The 12,288-nt window shown below is 43.8% G+C and overlaps 1 long non-coding RNA gene across 1 annotated transcript in view; it reads right to left on the reverse strand.

Moving 5' to 3' along the window:
• The window catches only part of LOC140707687 (uncharacterized), a 28,191-nt gene extending 27,844 nt beyond the window's left edge, over nucleotides 1-347 (reverse strand). Inside the window, exon 1 of the long non-coding RNA XR_012087870.2 lies at nucleotides 288-347. This is a non-coding gene — a long non-coding RNA (uncharacterized LOC140707687). The remainder of the gene's footprint in view (nucleotides 1-287) is intronic.
• Nucleotides 348-12,288: the final 11,941 nt, after the last annotated feature.

Consider the following 12,288-nt stretch of genomic DNA (forward strand, 5'->3'; position numbering starts at 1 on the left):
TAAAAAATGTCTTGCGAGGCACCATAGTGATCACAAAAACCAATCGTCTTGCGGGTTTTTCATCCCACGAGGCAATCGTCTAGCAAGACACCACTGTACCATTTCAAAGGTATCTGGATATTTAACCGAGCCTGTTATATTTCTACAAATATACTTAAAAAAAACAATCCCCTTCTTTTTAGATGGTAATATCTCTGGGAATGGCAGGCTGCCACCTGCTTCTGTATGAGAAGCTGGCCTGCCTGTTTTGTGCGGACCTCGTTTAATTAAAAAACAACAACCCAAACCTTTTCTCTCCACTTATTGCATTCCTGTGTGTCTTCTTTTCCCTTCACATCCAGTCATTCTTTCCTTTAATTGGCATCTGAAATGGTGTCGCCCTCCCCCCCCTCCGACCTCCGGTCGGCTGCCACCCTTCTGGGTCTCGCATGCCAACGGCTTGGCGTCATCAGGATCATCACCATTTGGCAAAGCGGGTGACTCTGCCTGTCTAGCCGCTCTGCTGGGCTTCCATGTGAAGTTTTCCCTGCGAACTCTTGCAAAGCATCCAGCAAGCTGGCAGGCGGTGTGTGGAAGAGCAGGCAGGCATGGGTGGCCACCCACCTCCTCTTAGGGAGAACGGTTCTCCATTCCTGTAGGGTTGCTATAGAGAACAATCCTCCAGTTGAAGGTGCCTTTCTTTGAAGGGTCATCCGGTCTGCATTTGATGCAGTGATAGAGAGCGATACGTAGCGTTCTTGAAATTGGTTATCCACAGTGAGCCTCTGGACCCGTGGTTCCCAACCTTGGGCTCCAGAATGTTCTTGGACTACAACTCCCAGAAATCCTGGCCAGCACAGCTAGTGGTGAAGGCTTCTGGGAATTTTAGTCCAAGAATACATGGGGACCCGAAGTCGGGAACCACGGATCTAGACCAAAAATTCACCACTTTGATTCTTTCCCTCATGGGAGAGGGGCACTGTCATTCTGGCAAAATGAGAAAACTTGGATCTCATTTTGTATCTGTACATCTATGCATGCAGTTTTATGTAAATCTGCATCTTATTTTCTCCTTTTTTAAAAAAAAAAAAAGTGGTTTATCAGTCATCCTGCATGGGAGTGATCTGGAACAGAACTGTCCACCCCAATTGTGGAGAAAGAATGGCTAGCTCAAGCTTCTTTTTATTATATTTTATATATATATATATATATATTTATATCTTGTTATGTATGTTTTGCGTGCTGGAAGCCGCCTAGAGTGGTCATCTGACCAGATAGGCGGGGTAAAAATACAATCAATCAATCAGTCAATCAATTAAGAATCGATAACACAGCACATACTCTTTTTTTTTTTAAAGCAAATTCTGTCCAAGGTCACAGAACCCTATAATAATAAGAACCTTAGAACTGCAGAGCTGGAAGGGACCCTGTGGATCATGGACTCTAGCATCTATCAAGGACACCCAGTGGGGGATTCAAACTCCCAACCTCTGATTCTGCAGCTGGAAGCCTAAGACACTGAACTAACCAGCAGTTCCGTGAGTACAGATTGGATCCAACAGCATTCACACACCATTAAAAAAAAAACACTAAACAGAACAACCCTTGCCATGTAGGATTGAAAATGACATCAAACATAAACGATCAAAAACTTCTAACCATTCCTTAAAATGGGTAATTTTGGGAAAGTACTAGAAAATGGTGCTCGTTACACTTAAAAGCAACATTGTATTTACCTGTTAGGTTAGTTTTACCAGAGTAATGTAATCACTTGCTACATCAGTAAGTACCTGGAAAGTAACTAGTTACAGGCAATCGTATTACCTGGATCAGTGGTCCCTAACTTTTTCCAAATTACGGACCAGTTGGGGGGGCGGGGTCTGTGCATGGGGGCGTGGCACCCCCAGCGCCCATGGGTGGGCAGAGCATGCTCACGGGTGGGCGGGGTGCATGCACACTCGTGCATGCGCGGGTGGGCATAAGACCTGTCTCCACGGCCCAGTTCTGCCAAGGACACAGGCCGCGGGCCGGAGTTTGGGGACCCCCCTGACCCAGATCATTCCAAGCTCTACTTTTGAAAGAGCTGTTTTGAATGGAAGAGAAGCATGCAATCACAGGCTTTGTGGTCATCATGATTAGAGCAGGATAGGAGCTCCCCTTGAGAGGATTCTCAATGAAAGGGAAACGGGCAGTGTTTAACTCTCCAAACCATCCCCAGGGAAGAGCAACAGAGGCTTCTTTGATCGGGATGGGCTTAAAAGAGAAGAGCCTGAGAATGGGAGATGTATGGTTGCTATGGAGGGTGAAGAGTGGGGCCAGACAGAGAGAGAATGCAAAGAACTGGTCAATGTCATTCTAAACTCTGCCCTTTGTTCCATGATAGCATCAGAGCATCTTCTCGGGAAGGAGAAACTCAGCCTGGGAGAACCTCGGATGTCGCCATAAATCAGACAGAACGCCTTTGTGTAAATCAGGCACTTTAGCTACTTTGGGCAGAGGTGCCTCCTTCCACTTACTCACTCCTCATGCGCATACCTCCTCGTTCAGCTTGCTTATTTCACTGAGGAATACCATCTCAGAGTCTGAGTAGAGAGAATTCAGAAAAGGCTTTTAAAGGATTAGGAAAAGGATGATACAAACACAGGGGGGAGGAGAGACTTTTATTGAACCAGGAAAAAAATGTTACACAAACGACCACCTTTTGTAGGTAAAAATCCCACTTTCGCAGGCTGAGCATCACCTTTTTATGAAGAGCGCAGAAAAAAAAACATAGCAAAAAATTCACGGCGGTGGTCCATGCCAAGTCTGCTTGTATGAGGTGAATCCAGAGTTTGACAAGTTATTGAGAAAGGAGGCTTAAGGAGGAAGGAGGGCCCAGATGTAGGAGTTAAAATGCGGGATTAAGACCCAGACATCCTTGGCTCAAATTCCCACTCAACTGTAAGTGTCATTGACTGATTTGGTCAGGCTGACCTCCCTCACAGGTCTGTTGTGAGGCTTGGCTGAAGAGGACAGGAGCCATGTAACGGTCTAGATCTTGAAGGCTGGCCAGAGGAAAGGTGGAATATTAACATGACAAATAATAATGTAAAAACACTTTCTGTTCCTTCTTCTTTTTTTAAAAAAAGCCAGCTCCTGCAGTTTGCTTAGGAGCGGAAATATCGCTTCTACCCCCGCAAAGTGAGTTTCTAAAAATCTCATGTTCTTTCGATGCCAAGAATGGAGAACTTTGCAACAGGTGGCAAATTCTTCAAAAACAAACAAATGAAAATCTCCTTCCTCTGTACTGATCAAATTCAACAGGTACGTAAAATACATTCCTAATATACATTTTGGAAAGGCAGCAAAAAAAAAAAAAAAAAGCCGTGTTGGTTTTGTAGCAACAACACCCCCAACACGAGTAGACCATTTGTCTAGATGGGCAGGGTATACATCTAATAAAACAAAATAAATAAATAAATAAACCCGCACCGAGCCATGTGACTCTGTACAAATAATGTTTACTAACACATTTGGTTGGGCATGAAATGTTGTGGATTGTAGTCTCTTTCGTCAAACATTTTAAGCGCTCGACTTTTGCTAGGAATAGTTGAAGGCAGTAGGAAAAGGGGAAGACATAATACGAAATGGATTGAGTCCCTAAAAGAAGCCACAGGTTTTGGGTTTGTGAGAGCTGAGCAGGGCTATTGAGCATATTTTGGGGATCAGCCATTCATGGGGTGGATATATGTCAGAGTTGATTTGATGGCACAAAAGAAGAAGAAGCACTCAAAGCCTGGATGAATGAACCTCTCACTTTGGTCTGAAGAAGTGGACACGATCCACAAAAGCTCACATTAAAATATAATAATTAGTCTTTATTATATTATACTAGTGCCACATATTTTTGTCTTGTTTTGTCTTCTTTGGATATTGTCTATCGCTTTTGAGTTCTCTTTGTTTGTTTTTTTAAACACATCTGAAGTTGGTGGTGGTAGGTTTTTCGGGCTGTCTGGCCATGTTGTTGAGGTTTTTCTTCCTAATGTTTCGCCAGTCTCTGTGGCCGGCATCTTCAGAGGACAGGAGTCAGAACTCTTGTCTGTGCTCTGTTCTTTCTATGCCAAGAATGAGGCCAGACAGCCCGAAAAAACCTACAACAACCAATGGATCCCGGTCGTGAAAGCCTTCGAGAATACAAATCTGAAGTTCTTTCTACCACAAATATTCAGAAGGTTGTGAATTCTGGCCGATGCTTATTAAAAAGAAAACGAGTGAGTGAGTGAGTGAGAGAGAGAGAGACAGAGATAACAAGAGATCAGCTGCAGCTCCACCTAAAACAACAGCTAGAGCAATGGTTCCCAACCTTGGGTCTCCAGATGTTCTTGGACTACATCTCCCAGAAGCCTTCACCTCTAACTGTAAAAGGTTCCTCTTGACATTTAGTCCAGTTGTGTCCAACTTTAGGGGCCGATGCTCATACCTGCCTCCAAACCGTAGAGCTAGCATTTGTCCATAGACCGTTTCCATGGTCAGCGTGACTGGACATGGAACGCCGTGACCTTCCCACCATGCTGTTCCCTTTTTATCTACTCACATTTTTACATTCTTTCGAACAGCTAGGTTGGCAGGAGCTGGGACAAGCGACGGGAGCTCCCTCCGTTGTGTGGATTCGATCTTACGGACGGTGGATCTTCTGACCTTGCAGCACAGAGGCTTCTGCGGTTTAACCTGCAGCACCACCACATCCTCTAGCTCTAGCTGTGCTGATCAGGATTTCTGGGAGTTGCAGTCCCAGAACATCTGGGCACCCACAGTTGGGAAGCACTGAACGAGAGGTTTTTCCTGGCCAGCTGGCCATACGGCACCTTTTCTCTTGTGGAGTGGGCATGAACCAATAACTATAGAAGATAGACATAGAATACTGGCAGTGGAATTCTGTATGCTATATTTCTGGTATGCGGTATAAGATATATTTCCCACCTCTGTTGTAGAGCAGAAGTGACACTGGGCTGGTCCTTCCCACGGAACTAAGTTTCTCTTTCTCCTGGCCTCGGCAACACCCCTCCCTGACCTCATCACCCTCTGCGATGAATCTCCCACAAGGTGTTTCCTCTTCTGCCTTTAATAATGGAAATTCATCACATGTTTGTTAGCTCAACTTTGATGCACGATTGGGGGGGGGGGACACAATTAGAATCTGAATAATGTTTATTTTTTTACCTTAGTTGGAAGACAGATATTAAATTTAAAATGTGGTGGGATTTGATCTAAGTGTACATTCCGTACTTCTACAACTTGTTTTTGTTTGATGGTTAGTTACTGGGAGATAAAGCATTTCCTCTGCAAATCAATTGTGCATATACAGGGCAGCTTTGAAGAAATAATGTGTTATTACCGTCTAACTCTGAAGCTTGGTGTCTTGTTCAGTTTGTCCTTCATGTGCATTCTAAATGTAACAGAACTAGCTAGAACAGGCTAACCATTCAGAAACATTTAAAAACCTGTAAGTTAAAAACCAGCATTCTTGAGATGACCTACTCCTTAAAGGCCTGCCTGAAGAGGAGGGTCTTTGTTTGATAACAGAGCGATAAGAGGAAGGGAAAGAAGGCCAGGCCACCAAGGAAGAGTACAGACAAGTAGCAAGGAAATGCAGGGATGGCCTTAGGAGGGTAAAAGCTGAGAATGAGCTGAGGTTAGGCAGAGACACTAAAAGCAATAAAAAAAGCATTCTTCAGGTATGTGTGAAGGCAAAAGACAGCTCCACAATGGAAATGGAAAAATGATAATAGAGGACAAAGAAAAGGCACAGGGACTTAGTTCCTATTTTAGTTCAGTCTTTTCCCATAAGACAGAAGATGAACTTCCAGACAAATTGGAAGTGCAAGCGGTGGGGACAGGATTGCAGCTGGAGATAGATAAACAATTTGTCAAGGAATATCTTACCACCTTGAATGAGTTCAAATCTCCAGGGCCGGATGAACTGCATCCGAGAGGACTGAAGAAACTGGCTCAAAACCACTATCCATTATTTTCTTGAAATCATGGGAAATGGGTGAGATGCAAGATGATTGGAGGAGGGCCCATGTTGTCCCTATCTTCAAAAAGGGCAAAAAAGAGGAACCTGGGAACTACAGGCCAATCAGCCTGACATCAATCCCAGGCAAAGTTCTGGAACAGATTGTAAAGCGGTCATTGTGAAAGCACCTAGAAATCCACACAGTAATAATTAGAAGCCAACACGGGTTTGTTAAGAACAAATCCTGCCAAACTAATTTGATCTCATTGTTTGATCAGGTCACCTCCCTGATAGATGGGGGGAATGCTGTAGACATAGTATATCTTGACTTAATCAAAGCTTTTGACAATGTGCCTCATGATTTCCTGATTAGCAAGCTAATTAGGTGTGAGCTGGATAGCTGAAGAGCCAGATGAATACACAATTGGCTACAGAATCGTACTCAGAGGGTGAGGATTAATGGGTCCTTTTCTAACTGTGAGGAGGTAACAAGTGGGGTACCCCAAGGATCAGTTCTGGGCCCGGTGCTCTTCAATATTTTTATTAATGACTTTGATGAGGGAGTGCAGGGAATGCTTGTCAAACTTGCAGATGATACCAAATTGGGCAGAACAGCTAACACTAACACTAGAAGGCAGAAATTCAAAATGACCTTGATAGGATGGAGCACAGGGCCGAAAGCAACAGAATGAAATTCAACAGGAATAAGTTCAAAGTCCTGCACCTCAAAAAAAGAAACCAATTGCACAGTTACAAGATGGGGGATACCTGGCTCAGCAAAATGATGAAGGAGAAGGATCTTGGAATTGTGGTAGATCACAAGCTAAATATGAGCCAACAGTGTGATTTGGCTACAAAAAAGACTGGTTAGGCCTCACCTCGAGTCTTGTGTCCAGTTCTGGACACCACACTTCAAGAAGGACAAAAAGGATTATCAGGGGGCTGGGAACCAAGCCCTATGAGGAAAGGATGAAGGAATTGGGCATGTTTAGTCTTAAGAAGAGAAGACTGAGGGGTGATATGATAGCACTTTTCAAATATTTAAAAGGCTGTAGAGGAGGGACAAGATTTGTTCTCGATCATCCCAAAGTACAGGACATGCAACAATGGGCTGAAGTTAAAGGAAGCCAGAATTTGCTTGAATATCAGGAAAAACGTCCTGTTAGAACAGTACAACAGTGGAACCACTGGTCTCGGGGGTTGGTGTGTGCTGCAACATTGGAGGCATTCAAGGAAAACTTGGATAATCACCTGGCAGATAGGCTTTGATTGTGTTCTTTCCTTGAGCAGGGGGTCTTGTAGGCTCCTAGAAGGCTGTCGTGCAGAGGAGGGGCAGGATCTGTTCTTGATCATCCCAGAGTGTGGGACACGCAACAATGGGCTCATGTTCAAGGAAGCCAGATTTTGGTTGAATATCAGGGAAAACTTCCTAACTGTTTAGAGCAGTACGACAATGGAACCATTTGGCTCGGGTGTTGGCGAGTGTTCCAACACTGGAGGCATTTAAGAAAAACTTAGATAATCACCTGGCAGCTATGCTTTGATTGTATTCCTTCCTTGAGCAGGGGGTTGGACTGGATGGCCTTGCAGGCCCCTTCCAACTTCACTTTTCTATGATTCTATGGAGGCCTGCCTGACTTTTTGGGGCACACATTCCAAAGGCTGGGGGCCACCACTGAGAAGGCCTTCTCGCCTATGTCTTCACCATAAAATCTTGGAAAGTTGATGGAACTTAATGAAGGGCCTCCCGAGAAGGTCTTCTTTAAGTTCCTGTATTAGCTGGAATCTGAAGTTAACCGAGAAGGATCACAACCCCAGGAGCATGAGGAGCAGAAGGGGGAGGAGAGCCTCCAGATGCTTTTAAATGAAGCATCTGTGCTTTTCCTTTGAGGTGACTCATTCTGCCAATTCTCCGTCTCTTCTCTCCTGAAATTATGGCTCTTGCTGACGTCAAATGGCATCGTTTGGAGGAAAAGATGTGAGCGATCGCTGGGCTCATCCGCTAAACTGGTGATGAGATTTAAGTGAGAGGTTGGATACACTTCAGGGCATTTCTGCTGTACTGGTGATAAAATAGACTTCCAGTTTGTGATGGGGCAGTGTGAACTTGGGATGTTTCTTTTGAGATTAGGGCCAGCAAGGCAAGGTGATTAGCCATTTTTTTTTTTTTTTGGAAGCAGTTGCTGCCAAGAGCGAATCCTGGCAAAAATTAACTGAGGTGGACATGCTTGTGTCTTCTTGAACCCTCTCCTTCAATACCTGATCTTCAGGGTCAATGGATCAAACTAGGCAAGACAGCAGCTGTAGGTTTAGGAATTGGTGATCACTGGTCCTTGTGGCTGGGTCACTACACACAAAAGACCAGCTGACGACACCCAACAATCACAATGACAGATAATCTCTCCCCCTTATCACAACAATACACCCACAACAAAAAACACCATATGATCACCATAATCACCCAATCTCCTGAAAAGGACAAAAAGCTGATCCCACAGGTATAAATACTCAACTATCCAACAAACTGCACCAGAGCACAGACAGAGTGCTGTCCTCTGAAAATGCCGGCCACAGAGACTGGAGAAACATTAGGAAGAAAAACCTTAAGAACACGGCCAAACAGCCCAGAAAACCCACAACAATTATCGGATCCCGGCCGTGAAAGCCTTCCAGAATACATTAATCCAGGAACACCTGGGGGGCCAAGTTTGGGAGTCACTGAATGACTTCTGAAACATCATATCATTATTGGTCCTGCTCAAGTCTTCCAAACAAAGATTCATTGTTGAATTACTCCATCTCTTGTTTTGGTCTTCCTCTTTTCCTACCACCTATTTTTCTTTAGCTTTCTTGTCTCTTCTAGTCCAGTCTTGCCTTCTAGTGATGTGCCTAAATATGACCATCTTTTGTATTAGCGATTCTTGATACAGAAAGACAGAGTGAGGGGAGGGGTGCCTGGCTGGAACTAAACTAGATCCACCAGCTGGCTGACCAATTTTCTCTTGAATGTCTCCAGCGTTGGAGTGATCACCACCTCCTGAGGTGATGGGTTCCGTTGTCGTACTGCTCTAACGGTTAGGACGTTTTTCCTGATATTCTGCTGAAATCTGGTTTCCTGTAACTTGAACCAACGGTTGTGTGTCCTGCACTCTGGGATGATGGAGGGATGATCCTGCCTGTCCTCTGTATATGAAAAATATGTGGTTTTAATTTTTTTTAATTTTTTAAAAAAGGTCACCTAAAAAGAAGTGATTTCTTATAGAGAAGATAACTGACTTTTTATTTAAAGAATACAGTGGTGCCTTGCTAAACGATGATAATCCATTCCACTGAAATGGCTGTTTAGTGAAATCATCATCTAGTGAAAAGCATTTCCCCACTGGAACGCATTGAAACCTGTTTAATGTGTTCCAATGGGGAAGAATCGTCGTTGTCTAGCCAAGATCGGCCATAGGAAAGTTGCTTTGCAAACCGCCGATCAGCTGTTTAAATAGCTGTCTTGCGAAACTTAGGTCCCGAAAACACCCGTTTTGTGAGCACGGAGGGAGCTGTCAAAACCATTGTCTAGCGAAAATTGGTTTGCAAAGCAGGGACCGAACATTGTCCAGCGAAATTCCCCCATAGGAATCACTGTTTTGCGAATCGCTATAGCGATCGCAAAAAGTCAATGTCTAGCAAAACAAAAAACAAAAAACTGTCATGTGGAGTAACTGTCTAGCGAGGCACCACTGTAGTTTGTGATGAATGAGATGAAAATCTTGGGACCAAATAATTGAACCCGGTGATGATAGTTTCACCTAATGCACATAGAAAACTGCTTGACCCTGGCAGTGTGGCTAGCACCTGCAGGATTTCCCCATTTTTGGCCATTTTGATAGACTCGCTGTGCCAAAAACGCTCACCAAGACCTTCTCAGCGCCAGCAAGATTTTATGGCATTTCAGAAAAGTGCAAATCCTGGTCTGGGCTTTCCTTCCCCCTTATCTCCTTACTCCTATTTTCCCCTGAAGTACCAGGAAAGAATGTGAAGGGGAGGCCGGATCAGCCATTACCTACATACCACTGAGCTGAGGCAAACTCTGGCTGAACCATCCCACTTATCTCCTGGACGCTGGTACGAAAGGGAACACTGTTTAGACACAAAATCCTACTTGTGTCAAGGAAAAGGCGAGCATAAATTATAACGATTGGGAAGCTGGCACATTGTGGAGGGAAGAATGAAATATGAATAGTTTTGAACTCATGGAGGTGATCTGACTGTTGGGAGGTTTCTGGTTCTCTGCCTTTCTCCCTTTAAGATTCCCTCTCCTTGTAGCCAAGGGCAGGAGGAACAGCCCAAGAAAAGATGGGGATGGATTTTGGGCAAAACGCATCTGCTGCTATCAAAGACACCTGATTGTCCTCACACATGCAGTTCTCAAGTCTGCGTTTTGCAGATTAATTGGTGTTGGGTCATTAGGAGTTGAAATCCTGGCTTAGTAACAACTGCTTGCAACAACTACTTTGCCACAGCAGAAAAACATGCCGTCTCCTTCTAATTACAAGCTTCAGGTTTAGTATGGATTGAGCTTAAATATTCACCAGCCTTGCCTATAGGGAAAAATGCATCAGGAAATGGTGTGGGCGGATGACACTTCTAAAGGTTGGAAAAGTTAGCATTTATGGACCATACCTCCTAGTATTGTGGAAAATGTCACAGAAGTACCTTCTCTAAACTCTGCTTGGAGGAGAGGTTCATCCACGTTGATGTGGGTTGAGCCCAACAGCATTTGGTTTTCCTCCTCTCCCTTAATTCAACCCCAATTTGGGTCTTCCTCAACTGGTTGCCTCTAAAGTTCTTCATCTTAGCCAGGATCTTCCTTCCTCTTCTGCTAACACAACTTTCCTTCCTAGGAGCCCGAAAAACCCACAACAACCATTTCCTTCCTAGCTTTCGCCTCCTGCAACGAACACCTGGTAATGTGTCGGTTTTCCTCTCTCAGCCTGGATCCCTGAACCACTTGACACTTTGATGTCAAGATCAAAGATAGATTAAATCATAGCGTGGAAACACAGGTTGTTGTGGATTTGTACGCATTAGTGGGAAAGCAAAAGGCATTTTTGCATGTGTGTGTGTGTGTGTGTGTGTGTGTGTGTGTGAGAGAGAGAGAGAGAGAGAGAGAGAGAGAGTGAGTGAGTGAGTGAGAGAGAGAGAGAGAGAGAGAGCAAGAGAGAGAGCAAGGAAACTTTTTTTTAAAAAAATCAATGTATTTTTATAGCAATTATTTTGATTGCTATTATACCATGTTTTTAATGGATATTCCATAATGAGTGGCTGCAAATGCAGATTTTATTAGAGGTGAAAATATGTTAAGCTTTGCTGTGGTGCTAAGATTGAAAATGAAGAGAAAACCCTAGATGGATGATGAAATCAACATACAGTGGTGCCCCACATAGCGATGATAATCCGTGCAGCAAAAATTGTTGCTATACGGATTCGTCGCTATGCGAAATAAAAAAGCCCATAGGAATGCATTGAAACCCCTTCAATGTGTTCCTATGGGCTTAAAACTTACCTTTTAAGCGAAAATCAGCCATACGGCGGACATTTTAGCTGCCCAGTAAGCGAGGAATCCGTCCCTGTTTTACCCGATGGCCATTTTGGAACTGCCGATCAGCTGGGGAAAAATCATCGCTATGCGAAAATCGGTAAGCAAAACAGCTTACCGATTGTCGCAAAGCGATTTCCCCCCATTGGAAACATCGTTATGCGATCGCAAAAGTGATCGCAAAAACATCGTCGCCATGCAGATTCGTCATTAAATGGGGCGCCCGTTATGCGAGGCACCACTGTATAACATTGTCAAGGACAGGCAAGAAACAAAAGTAAAAGGTGATAGAAATAGGGTCAGAACCCTGAATGCAGTTTTCCAATAACTGTCATGTAGAGGCAAAGAGAATTCTTAGAGTAACCAGTGCAAAGAAAGAGAGGAGAAGAACAAAAGAGGAAAAATAAAAGATCTCTTCCCAAAGATCTAAGAAATTAAAGGGAAATTTAAGCCAAGATTAGGAACGCTGAATGACCAGGAGAAAATAAAGAAAAGGTGGAAACAGTATACCGAAGACCTATACAGGAGAGATAAAAGGATGACTCCTTTGAATAGGAATCCTATGATAAAGGACCTGCAGTTCTACAAAGTGAAGTGAAAGCTGCTCTGAAAGCACTAGGAAGAAATAAATCACCAAGAGTAGATGAAATACGAATAAAACTATTTCGAGCCACAGAGACCTGATCTGTCAAAATCCAAACAAGAATATGCCAACGATAAAAGAAAA

The sequence above is a fragment of the Pogona vitticeps genome, chromosome 5 (genome assembly GCF_051106095.1).
Source record: "Pogona vitticeps strain Pit_001003342236 chromosome 5, PviZW2.1, whole genome shotgun sequence".
Taxonomy (NCBI): Eukaryota; Metazoa; Chordata; class Lepidosauria; order Squamata; family Agamidae; genus Pogona; species Pogona vitticeps.